The 13,389-nt window shown below is 35.6% G+C and overlaps 1 protein-coding gene across 1 annotated transcript in view; it reads left to right on the forward strand.

The window, feature by feature from the left end:
* ppap2d (phosphatidic acid phosphatase type 2D) overlaps positions 1-13,389 on the forward strand; it is a 61,289-nt gene that overhangs the window by 896 nt on the left and 47,004 nt on the right. The gene's annotated exons all lie outside the window — the stretch shown is intronic.

Below are 13,389 nucleotides of genomic sequence, written 5' to 3' on the forward strand. Positions count from 1 at the left end.
AACTGGGTAACACTTTATCATAACTTTAACTAATAGGTTATTAAAAAAGAGTAATGCTCAGATCAGTAGTTGGTGTGCATTTATATATGAATATAAAAATATATGAATTAAATTGTCATGAACTGACATGTTAAACATTAAGTTAAGGTTTTTGTAAAATGTCACCAAACTGCAACTTGCCCCTGAGAGCAAGTGGAAAACAACACAACAGATTTATTGCAGGGCTTTGAATGTTGAAGGAGTATTCAGTGAGACATTTTCCTCTTATAATAAATCAAATGAAGACATTTATGTTTTTGACAGTTCTTCACAAAAATGTTGATGTTTTTTTTCTACAATTTTCATAACTTGAAAGTTAGAAACTTTAAAAAGTGGAGAAATCCAAAGTTGCACCGTCCAATAATCGTCCCAGAGCTTACAGAAGGAATAATAAGTTCGTAACCTCTACACATGTGCTTTGTGTCTTAAGTTTTGAGTTGGCAGTCCTAGGAAACTCTGTCATTTCCATGGAAAAAAGCAGTTCTCTAGAGAAAAGTGAAAGTGCCTTTTCAGATGGCCTCAAGAGCACATGTTGTTTACTTCAACTTTATTATAACTTTCATTGAAAAAAGATTACATAATGTGAAATAAATCTATCCTTTTCCTGATCCCACCCTTAAAATGAAGTGTAATCCAATATAGTTATACTAATTCATTTATATTAAATAATATTTTTCACTGGAAAGGCACAAGAACAGTTTTTTCCTTCAGGCTATCCATCTCATGAACAGTTAAAACTGCCCCATTGCTCACAGTTTAGTATATTTATATTTATCCGACATATCCAACCTCTTCTGCCATTACATTCCCTTATACTGTATATAACAGATTTGTGTGTATATATATATATATATATATATATATATATATATATACACATATATATTTATAAATATATATTGTCTTATTGTGTATTTCTATATATAATTATATTTTCTATTCACTTTTTATTTTTATTCTATTTTTTATTATTATCTCTGTCATGTTGTTGTATTGTTTGTGCACTGGAAAGTTCTGTCACACAGACAAATTCCTCATTGGTGTTAGCATAATTGGCAATAAAACTGATATTTTATACTTGGATTTATCCAGTTAATTTGGATGTCACCACATGTATTACATTTGTTTTTTTAAGTTGCCAGACAACATTTTTTACAGTGTATAATGCATAACATAGTTAATGTACATTGAAACAATCTGAAATATCACAATTGTATTAATTTTATATACTGTACATTTTCACATTTGAATGTGCATGAACTACTGAATTATTTTGCATTATATACTAATTACATTATGAAAGTAATTTAAAAGTGTTACCAGAGTTTTCTGCTGAAGAGTTTTTTTCCCCATCCATTAAAATCAAAATGATCTATTAGTTTCTATTCATTATTTCTATTAATCCTGTTCATTTCCATTTATGGGATAGTTCAATAAAAAGTATGTCATCATTTACTCACCCTAATTTCTTTCCAAACACAAATGACTTTCTTCCATTGGCATTGCCCTTCTAGATTTGCCTATAGCCCCCCAGAAATGTTTGATGTCCCCGCCCTGACTGGCAATAAAACAAACAAGGTGCACTTCACCCCCCTGATGGCAAAACAATCAATGTTGCCCCCCTAAACATACAAGTGCACCAACAAAGATTGCATTCTAGTACCAGCCCTGGTCTCGGTCACCATTCAGTTTCATTGCATTTTTTTTTTCGCCATATAATGAAGGTAAATGGTGACTGAGACTGCACTTTCTCCGAAACATCACTTCTTGTGTTCTAAATAAGACAGGAAGTCATAGGATTGAAACACATGAGGGTGAGCAAATGATGACAGCTCTTTCTATTTAGGTGAACGATCTCTGCAACGATTATTAATATTTTTGTGTGCAGAACAGGCTCTGTTTTTGGGGGTGCTGTAAGTTTATTGACACATTTGTTGTTTCTTGTACAATCAGTGCATACTTCATCAGTTTCTGTTGGTTTAATTTGTCACAATGACACACAACAGGCATGAGGGGATAAACACTTTAATTATGTTTCTGTGTCGTTGCTGGTGTGCCAGAGAGAACCTGTCCTGGCAGACAGACAGGTTACAGTGAGAAACTTATTCATTGACCTAACTTAAAATAAAACCTGCTGCTCTATGAACTCAAACTGCTCTTGGCTTCCAGGTAAAATTGACTCTGTCCCCCTCGCAGAGTCTGTTTTTAGCAACGTGAAGTGTCTGGTAAAGTTTGAGGTTAAGTGTCGTGCAGAGGGGCTCCTGTGATTTTGTCTGACTGTCTGATTTTTCAGTCAGACAGCGCTCATCCCTCTCTGCCTTGTAACGTTACAGTCATGCACTCAGCAGTTCCATGTCCTCCAATCTGATTAGTTTGTGATTAAGAAGCAGTATTGTTCATACCTTGTGATGACTGGAGAGAGCAGAGGCGGCAAAGAGGAACTTTGTAGTGGAATTAACATGACGTGAGAAAGGAAGAGCTCACCTGTGACAGCACACTTTGTGTTACTTTCTCTTGACATAAATCAATACTGTCAAACATGCAGGGCCACATGGTATACTTCATTTTTCTCTTATTCAGCTTAAGTAGCAAATCTGACATTTTAATATGTTTCATTAACTAATTGCGTTCTCCATCTGGATGAAAATAAAGCAATAAGAGGGTTTGTGCTTTACACGGTCCTAATCAGGTGTGATGCATTACATTTCCAGTGCAACCTATTCTCAAAGAATGAACGTTATAACCACATTTTTGTAAACTGAGATTTACGTGCCGTGTTCTACGCTTCAGCACAGTGTTCTGGTGAAATGAACACTAGAGACACTACAACAACTGAGTTTTATTCACTTTCAAACAAATCATGACTAGGAATGTGGGAGACTAGTTGACTAGTCCACTAAACGGTTCTGATGCTGCTAGTCGACACTGCGGAATTACTAGTCGGTTAATATTTTTCTGCATTAAACTATTCAAAATTTGTACACATTTACGTTTGGCTTTATATTTTTACAGAGACTGCACTAAAATTATATTAATAATTATATTCAAATTATATTCATATTAATGTTACACATTTTAAATAGAATTAATAGTACAAATATTATTTAAAAAAGAGGATATCTGGAGCAGATACAAAGTTTCATTTCACAGCAGGCTGCGTGTGCTTTTTTTTACATCGTAACTGTTATTAGTTAATATTTTTTACTGAACAGCTGTCATATTAGATCAGTGGCTAATGCATGCCTACACGTCGTGAAATATACAACACTTTTCAGCGCAATTTTGCTTAGCCTACTTATTATTATTTTCAACAGTCCTGACTGTTTTAATATATTAAGTATCCTTTACTTGGTGAATTTAATTTAGAATAGGCTATTAGGGTGTGGTATTGGTACTGCACTATTCATTCAATTGTTTTCAATAAATAAACCTGTATTCGCTAAAGGTGAATGCGTACCGTGTTCAATATTTAATGTAAAATGATGATAATGCAAGGCGAGCACATCGCTGATAAATGCCCTTTTCTGTTTAACATTTTTTATTGATTCGTATAGATAACAAAGAAAAGCAAAACAAGTATACACAGAATCAACATTTAACCTCCACTATTACCCCTCCCAATCCCAATCCCCAACCCCACCCTTTTTTTTATTTGAGTGCTCAATACATCACACAAATAACTCTGAACCTTCAACCAAAATTATTGGATCTTAACACACCACCAAAAAACATGGGTTTTGTCTCCATCTTCTGATTGGCAGCATTAGCAGGTGGGTGTGTCTTTAAGACCAAGGCTATACAATCTAGAGGGGGTCCAATAGAATTAATGTAAAATCTTGAATTACATAAGGTGCACCCTTGCATCTTTAGATGCAGACTTGATATTTTTTAGAATCCTAGTCAACACTCCCTCCTCCAATACCAAGTTCCCATAATATTTTTTCCCATAATCTCATTATAAAAGTTAAAGCTCTGTCCCCCAGACTCTGAATTAGCAGGGAGTAATACACTGATGCCTCATGACCTTTTCCAAAAGCAGTAATCACCTCTCCCAGAGTATCTGCCACTTTAGGGGGTTGTATGCTACTCCCAAAAGTAGTACAGAGCAGGTGGCGCAGCTGTACATACCTAAAATCTGGGAATCTCAAAATGTTGAACCAAATTTTCAAAGGATCTCAACACTCCACTCTCATATAGGTCACTGAGTGTATTAACCTCCCTGACAATCCACCCTGACCAGCAGAATAGGGACTTATTAATACATAATTTTGGGTTCAGCCATATGCTCATGACAACATTTAAATAAATGTCAGAATAAACGCTCTGGACACTTTTGTTCATACATAACGGGGTGTAACTTAACTTCTCTGATTAGTTTGATAAAAAGGCTTTGCAATGGTGAAATAGGGGCAAGAACTTCCTGTTGAATACAAAACCAGGGAGGGGCTCTCTCAGGTGGAAGTGACCAATGAGCCAAATGTCTGAGACTGAATGCATAATAATAAAACAAAAATTTAACTATGCATCTTACTGAAATGTAAAAAAAACAAAACAATGTTCTGCACTTATATAGCACCTTTTTAACCTTAGTGGTATTCAAAACACTTTACACTGCATCTCATTCCCCCATTCACTCATATAATCTGAGAAATTTACCATTCCAAATGAAGGACTTTGCTATGATATCAAACTGCTTGAAATAAGAGAAGGGGACATCTATAGGGAGAGACTCTAGCAGGTAGTTGAATTTTGGAATACAATTAATTTTGATAACATTAACCATCACAATCATAGATAAATGTAATGAAGCCCACTTGCCCACATTGCTCAAAAACCTTTCCAATATAGGGTAAAAAAAAAAACTAAATCACACAAATTCGCTGGGAAGAACATACCCAAATACTCAATGCCTTGTTTGTGCCACTGGAAGTTGCCTGGCTGAAAAGTCATTACCGGGCAGCACTAATCTGAAATTATTCTATTCGTTTGTACCACCGCTACCGGGTGTCTATAAAGTAACTTAATCCAACCAATAAAAGTATTCCCGAACTCTTACATTTCCAAAATCTTAAAAAGATAATCCCATTCTGCCATATCAAAGTCCTTTTTGGCATCAAGTTAGATGGTAGCAACCAGAGTCTGATCATTCACCACTTACCACATGATATTGATGAAACGCCTAATGTTATCAGAACAGCTACGGCCAGAATAAACCCCACCTGATCTATATGTATAAGAGATGTCATAACTTTACTTAATTGGCTAGCCAAATGTTTTTTTACAATATTTTAATGTCTAGCTGAATGATGGAATTTGGATGGTAACTTTTACACTCGCTTGGATCTTTGTCCTATTTAAGAATCAGACTTGTGTCATGGTGGGTGGAAGCTTTCCATTCTTTAATGATTCCGTATAAATTTCTTGCAAATGTGGAGCCAATTCTGTAGCATAAGATCTAAAAAAATTCAGCGGCAAAGCTATCTGGCCCTGGTGCCTTACCCGTAGGCAAAGCCTTAATTACCTCACCAAGCTCCTCCAAGGTTATCTCAGAATCGAGAGTTTTTTTTGCTCAGCCATCAGTTTAGGAAGTTCTAATGGTTCCACAAAGTTTCTAATATCCTCATCAGTAGAGGAAGACGTGGAACTATAGAGATCGAGAGCATTATTAATATCAATGGCTGAGGTAAATATTTCACCACCAGCAGACCTCACTGAGGGAATAGCAGAAATCGACCCTCTCTGTTTTATATTTTGCAAAAGGGATACATTAAAGCACCAACTATAGGATTTCCTTTTCTAAATATGTGGTTAACCTCTAAACTCACTAGGGCGTGATCTGAGACTAAAATGTTTCCAAATAAGCAATCAACAACAGATGAAATGAGGGACTTAGATATTAAAAAAAGAAAATCTATACTAGAATAAATCTTATGGTCTAATACATTTTTTTTTGTCCCTACCAGATGGGTTGAAAAGTCTCCAAATATCTTTAAGACCAAGATTTTTACACATCCCTTGAAGCATCAGTGTTGCACTTGCGGGCTTACACACTTCCATTTCAAAATGATCAAGGACTGAGTCTATCAAAAGATTAAAATCTCCTCCCAATATTATATCATGAAGGGTGCCAGCAGCTTGCAACATCCCTTCAAGATCCATAAAAAAGCCCTGATCATCAACGTTAGGTGCGTAAATATTAGTCAAAATAAGAATTTGCCCCTGAATTTCTACTAAAACAATAATGACTCTTCCTAATTTATCTTTAATCTGTTTGAGACATTTGAATTGTAGATGTTTACTTTTCAATGTAATGACTCCTCTGCTCTTACTTGAGCCAGCACTAAAGAAAACATGTCCACCCCATATCTTCCCAAATTTTTCAGCCTCCTGTGGGCAAAAGATCCTTTCTTGAAGAAACACTATATCACATTTCTTACACTTAAGAAGAGAAATAAGTTCCTTCTTTTTATGGGGTGCCCCAACCCATTCACATTCCATGTGGAGAGAGACAATCCACTCATATTAACATTTGACATTTTTATATAAGAGAAAAAATAGATTGTGTGTCAAAAACTAAATTGTAAAGACCACATTCCAACATAAGTGCAACAAAGAAAACCCCAAACTTCCCCCAAACCAAACAAACAGAAAAAAGAAAAACATGCGCATTAACCCTGTGCACAACAGCGCCAACTGGAGTCCATCCCTCTAAACTCAAACAGTCCATTTACGCCTACAAGAGCCCCCACGACAACTTTGCCATCGGATCGCTCAAGTCCGGTGTTTCTATACAAATTTTGTGAGACAGAACCACACAACAAAATATAATCTATAAAACAAGCTCCAGCCAATAGGCAGAATAAACACAAAACCATGTAGATTCATCAACATAACATAGCGTCGGAATTTATTAGTATTAAGTATTTTTTGAATAGATTAAGTATTTTAAATGGGTTGCTAAATGTTGGTTTCTTTTTAGACTAGTCGACTCCAAAATTTTTGTTTAAATGTCAGTGAAATTTGTTATTTCTCACATACCTAATCACGATTACAATGGCTGATTATGACTTTATAAACACTAATAAATTGTGCTTTTCATGTCGCATTTGCTTTTAGGACACTATCTGTTAGGTTTTGGTGTTGATTTAGGGTAAGGATGTCTGTTTTTTTTACCTTTCATTTGCTTTTAAAAATTATTTTCAATTAATTTCAGAATTAATATATATGTTGTTATTTTTTAACGTTAGAGAAGCTGAAGTTTATACAGGGTTTCCACAGGGCATTAAAAAGCATTAAAAGTCATTAAATGGATTTTGCGAAAATTAAGGCCTTAAATAGCAATAAGAGCATTAAATGTTATTCCTACAGGCATTACAATTTTTAGATAGTTTTGAAAAAATAATATTACCAATTTATTTTGAATATAGCCTTCACAATTAATAACTTTGATTTGCTGTTGCAAAATATGTACATTGGTGTGATAAACACACGGATCCAGTTTGGTAATTGCCTCTGCAAAACTGACATAACGCCGGATGTTTGAACAGCGGCGGGCTGGGACCTGGAGGAGTTAGAACAGATAACGTAAATTTTGTAAAGTTGCAAAGAAATGGGTAAGTGCAAATTCCAGCAAAAGTGGCTAGAAGACAAAGAATTTAGGACATGTTTGTTTACATGGTTGGTTGTCAACATGGAGCCGTTAAATCTCATATGCAGTCCGACCACAAATCGGCTATGAAAGGCAGACAGCAATTAACTATCTCAAGTTACTTCGCCGTGACCGACAAAGTAACATTTTCAGCAACTACCACCACAACTGCTGCTGTAGTGACCACCGCTTCCTGCGGAGCCACTACCAAAGGAAAATCGATTGAACTTTGACCAGCATTTGGTTCGAATGCGACGCTGCAGGCAGAGGTGCATCAACACTCATACGCATCAAACGAAGGTGTTTCTGAGTTGTTCCAGGGAATGTTTCCTGATTCGCAAATAGCCAAATCTTTCACCTGTGGAAAGGACAAAACCAGCTACATTTTAAAATGTGGACTTGCCCCATACTTCACAATAAACTGATTTCTGCAATTAACAATGCAGGACAATTGTGAACTACTGGCTTCTGTAGCCTCAGCCAGGACCATATACAGGATCTACCTTGATGAAGAGAGGAGCAAGAGAGAGGGTGCCATGCGTGGACTTAAGAGTAAAGCTTTGGAAGATGAGCTGGAAGAACTGAAAAAGAAAAGGGATGTGTTGGAGATCATCAACACATCCCTTTTCTTTTTCAGTTCTTCCAGCTCATCTTCCAAAGCTTTACTCTGTGCGCCAGCCTTCAGAATGATGTCGATCAAAAAGCTGAGCTGGCCAAAAACAAATCTAACACACTCATGGCTCAAATGATTACAAAATCTAATACTATGAGGCGATACAAGGACAAATGCAATGGATTGAAAAATGTTGAGTCCGAGTTGGAACTAAAAGTGAGCGAACTAAGGCACATGGATTAATTCTCTTATTTACACAAAGTTAAAAGTGTGTAATTTCTATAGCACTTCAATTTTGCATACATTAATTTCCAGCCTTAAAAAGTTCAGAGTTTTTCCTTCACTGTCCAGACTGATAGAATTTCCGTTTATAGTTGAAGGAGGTCACGTGTATTCGATGGCGGTACAATTTACACAAACAGAAACATAATGGCTTTTTTTTCCAGTCATGGCCTGATTTTTCAGTATGCCTATAGCATTCAATATCTAGTTGATTGGTACTATGTTAAAATAAATTTGACATATCTGCAAATACATTTTTATATTTTAAACTGTCTCCTGAGCCAATTCTAATTCAGTTCAGAGTGATACAGTTTATTTAAATTATGTAGATTGTCTCAAATATCCAAGATTGTCATCATTGCATCATTGTCAGATTGAATGGTTACAATTGGGAAATGGGCTTTTTAAAAATGTATCGTTTGTATATGTGTGTATATATATATGTATATGTGGTTAGTCATGGGTCATGTATGGCATTAAAAATGTTAAAAATTGCATTAAAAAAGGCATTAAAAAGCATTAAATTAGATTTGATGATACCTGCAGAAACCTTATAGTTATAGTAAAGGAAATATTTTGTGCTGAACATGTTTTTATAATCTAAAAAAAAACAATAATAAAAGTGCCAAGACAACCCAGAAATACAAAGTTCTCAAAGCCACAAGTCTAAAGACTTAAACAAAAAATTAGGTTCCTTCAAGCTTTTTTCTCTGTAAAATCGAGTACAGAGTAAAATTAAGGCTCCGCCTTTCAAGACTACACAAAATCTGACTCCACTGCTCAGCTATTATGAATAAAACTACGTCCCATTTTGAAAAATAGACTTTGGAGACATGCTCATATTGTTTATGAGACTCTAATATATAATATAATGTACAGTTTTACAACATGAATGCTGCTCAGATTGCATAGTTTGTTGAAGAACGACATTGAAGGGCAATTCTTTCAGGCAAGATCTCATGTAAACAATGGAGAATATATCAATATTTCTCAGATTTATCATTTTTATGGACAAAGTGCTATTGAATGTTTTTGATGAACGCTTGTCATGGACAATTGACCCAAGTGTGGCGAACTGGATTCATCTGGCGATCGTGTTTTCATATAAAAGGTATGAAGTCCCGTTTTCATATTGCATGTTTTCATTTGTACTCCTGGGACAAATAACTAAATTGCTGTTTCTGGAGCATTGCTATCATTAAACAGAGATCGGATATCAATGTTGAACCCTTAGACCTTTGAAAAGATGTATCATTTGTTAACATAAAATGTATTTATAGACGGTAAATTATATATTAAATTTAAGCAGAGTGACGTCACTACCGCGTGCGGGGGGGGATTGCGTATCAACAGGTTAAGGATATTTGTTTTGTTCACCTCTCATTTCCTTTTAGGACACTTTCGGTTAGGTTTATGTGTTTGTTTAGGGTAAGGATGTCTGTTTTGTTCACCTCTCATTTGCTTTTAGGACACTATCGGTTAGGTTTAGTTGTTTGTTTAGGGTAAGGACGTCTGTTTTGTTTACCTTTTTGGTTTGGTTGTTCGGTTGATTACAATCAGTTAGGTTTAGGTGTTGGTTAAATGTAAGGATGTCTGTTTTTTTCCACTTATCATTTGCTTTTAGGACACTATCGGTTAGGTTTAGGTGTTGGTTTAACGTAAGGATGTCTCTTTTGTTTCTAAATCTTATTTTGATTTTAGATTTAGGTTAAAGTTTTAGATGTTTTACTCATTAAAACCTCCTTCTAATATTCACCTTAAAAACCTCTGATTACGACACCATTTCACTCGCTTTCGGCGCCTTCTGTTAGAAATTTCACTGGTAAACTGCAGCAAAATGTGTTATGAAGCATGTAATTTTGTTTTGAAAAATTGTTGCCAGGGTAAAATCATTTTCAGGAAATCATGCTGTTCCAGTGACAAGCAATATGTCTGCCCACACTGAGCATAAAATGCTGCAAACAGTCAAATCAGAACAAATTTGATGTTGGCAAAGTGGAATTTCGGACCAATGAGATTTTACAGTGTGCGGAAAAAACATTAAATCAACTTAAACTGGTTTGCCGGTTATAGCTGTTTTAATCTGGTCTCCCAGCCTGGCCAAGCTGAGTGCCCAAAACCCCTAAAATCACCACACAGACCAGTTTAGCCAGGCTATGAGACCAGCTAACCATCTTAGTCTGGTTTTATCTGTTTTCTTTTTTTTTCATCAGGTCGCTGTGGCTTATTGCTTCACTATAGTAGCGTGAGACAGTCACTGGTTAAAATATTGCAACTGGTTTCAGTGTTTGATTGTTTTTTCAGCAGTGAATAGGGTATTCATGCCACTGCATTCTGATCCACTTTTAATAAGTTCTCAAAGCCAAAATAAGAGCAGCTTTGATGGGGGTTATGTCTGAAAAGCTCTTGCCATGCATGTGAATGCGAGTGCTGACTGCATCTGCTGCGCAGAACAATGCCGCAGATTGTTTACTGACTGAGACGATCGATCACCAGCTTGGCTCTGTTTCTCTGCAACTCTTTGTCAGTGCATTCCTCTCGGCCAGATTGTGATACACAAGGAGGTTTTGCAGAAATGCCTGTCCTGGAGATATGCATGATTACCTGTGGCTTGAGCAGAGGTCAAAGGTCACAGTGTTAAAGAAAGGTCACAAGCATACTGAGTGTGTGTGTGTGTGCACGCTGAAATAAGCAACACAGACCCTCTATTTCACAATCATTATGTATTATTTTCTAGTGTGAACAGTAAATGTTTATAAGTTTTATATGCTGGTCAAGCTTAAATGGCCTGAAATGGCTGCAGGACTGCAGAGGGCCAAATCTCAATATGAAATATAAGCCCAGATTATATATTGGCAGTGGGTTTGACTAGTCAGTTTAACATTAGTGTCATATAAAATCATGTGTAATGGTTAAGCAATGTCCTTACAAAAACTGCCAAGGTAATAACAAAGAAAGTGAACTACCAGTCAAAAGTTTGCACATCATTTACAAAATGTATGTTTTAATGATCTTAAAAGCATTTTAATCTAAAGGCTTATGCTGTAATGCTTGAAATTAATTTTGTAGACAAATATAAATCATGCCTAGATATTAATTTTCTTAACAAAACTTAAATTATAATTAAATAAATGTTTTTGAAATGAATGACGGAGCAGATAGTGAAGGAAAAGCAGCCAATAAGTCTCCAGCATAGATCACTATTTTCCACAATTTAGAAGAGTGGTAAATTCATGAAAACTATTAAATAATACAAATGGAAGTATGGTATGTAGTGACAGAAAAATGTTACACAAATAATATATATAATATATTATTGTAACACTGTTAAGAATGGGCAAGGAGGAGGCGAGAACTGGCTTGTCAACATAAATCATAATTTAATGCAAACTTAAACCAAAAGCACAAACATAAACAAACACACACACGACAGACATGCCCGTAGTTCTCTTTCTCTCGAACTATCGTCACCGGCCACTTTTATCCCTCGCGCGCCTCATCAGGCCGATTGGGTACCGGGCGCGCGATATTCCGACCCGGCCCCGCCCCCCTCCGCTCCACACTTATATATTTTTATATTCTAATATATATAAATATAAATATAAATGAGCTTTTCAAACAGTATTAAAAGAGTTCCACCATTCATAAAAATATATTTTAGTCTATTTTTAATATTTGTACATTTCAATTTCATAACAAAATTCCATCAAATTGAATTGTAATCTTTAACTAAATAAAATTATTTAAACTTAAATTTATATTATTTATTTTCTCACGTTTTATTTAATTTAGTTTAAAATTACACATTTAAAAATATACAATTATAAAAATTTGTAAATATAAAAAAATTGTCTTTTTGTTTGTGGGGGAACTCTTTAAATGTATAATTGAAAATATGTATAATATAAGATATCTTTTTATTTGTTTAAATTTTTATCATTTATATTATATATCTATAACTTTTATAAACGTTTTATAAATAGTAATCCCAAACAGTTAGTAAACTTTTGACTGTATGATAAATGACCATTTCATACTATTACTAAACTATGCTACTAGTGCTTTTTGTAAGTGGTTGCGGAACAGAGATTTTTTTATAGCTCTGCTTCATTGATTCCGTGTCTATTGTAACCTTGAGTGCAGCACCAGACTTGTAAAGTAAGATCTGATCAAAAAGAAATGAAAGAGACATCAGAGCAGAACACATCAACAAAGCAGTGAGTGTGTGTCTGTGTTAAAATGTCATTGAATGAGTAAAGCATGTATTGGATGAGCAAACATATCTTTATCAGATGGAGTGATACAGAACCTGAATGAAACCAACTCGCTCCTGTTTATCTCTGTTCTTCACCTTTCTTCTCCACCATGCCACAAAATGCAGTGTTGAATTAAAGGTGCTCTAACAATGGACCGACTGGAGTGTACTACAGTGTGAGGCTTATAGGTGTGTGTGTGTGTGTGTGCTTGTGTGTATGGCGTACGGTTGTGTTTCCGTTCAGTTGGCAGTGAAAGCTGTCAAGTGAGACGATAGCATGCTGCAGCATGTCAGTGATGTGGGCGGCATCACATTCAGGCCTGCTTATGACCACATGCTGTCTGCCGGCTCCACATGCTTTATCATGTTGATAAATGCACCGAGCCGGTGGATCTCTGTTCTCGTGGGGGTTTCAGTTGGGGTCATGGCATTGGTTGCAGGGCTCCCTGTTCTTCTATTCTAATCTTTTCTATTTGCAAAAGTAATGTTTGGGAATCTAACATTTATATTTCCTACTGACACACTAAAGCTGAAGATATAAATAACCATCTT

This window comes from Xyrauchen texanus, chromosome 8 (genome assembly GCF_025860055.1).
Source record: "Xyrauchen texanus isolate HMW12.3.18 chromosome 8, RBS_HiC_50CHRs, whole genome shotgun sequence".
Lineage (NCBI taxonomy): Eukaryota > Metazoa > Chordata > Actinopteri > Cypriniformes > Catostomidae > Xyrauchen > Xyrauchen texanus.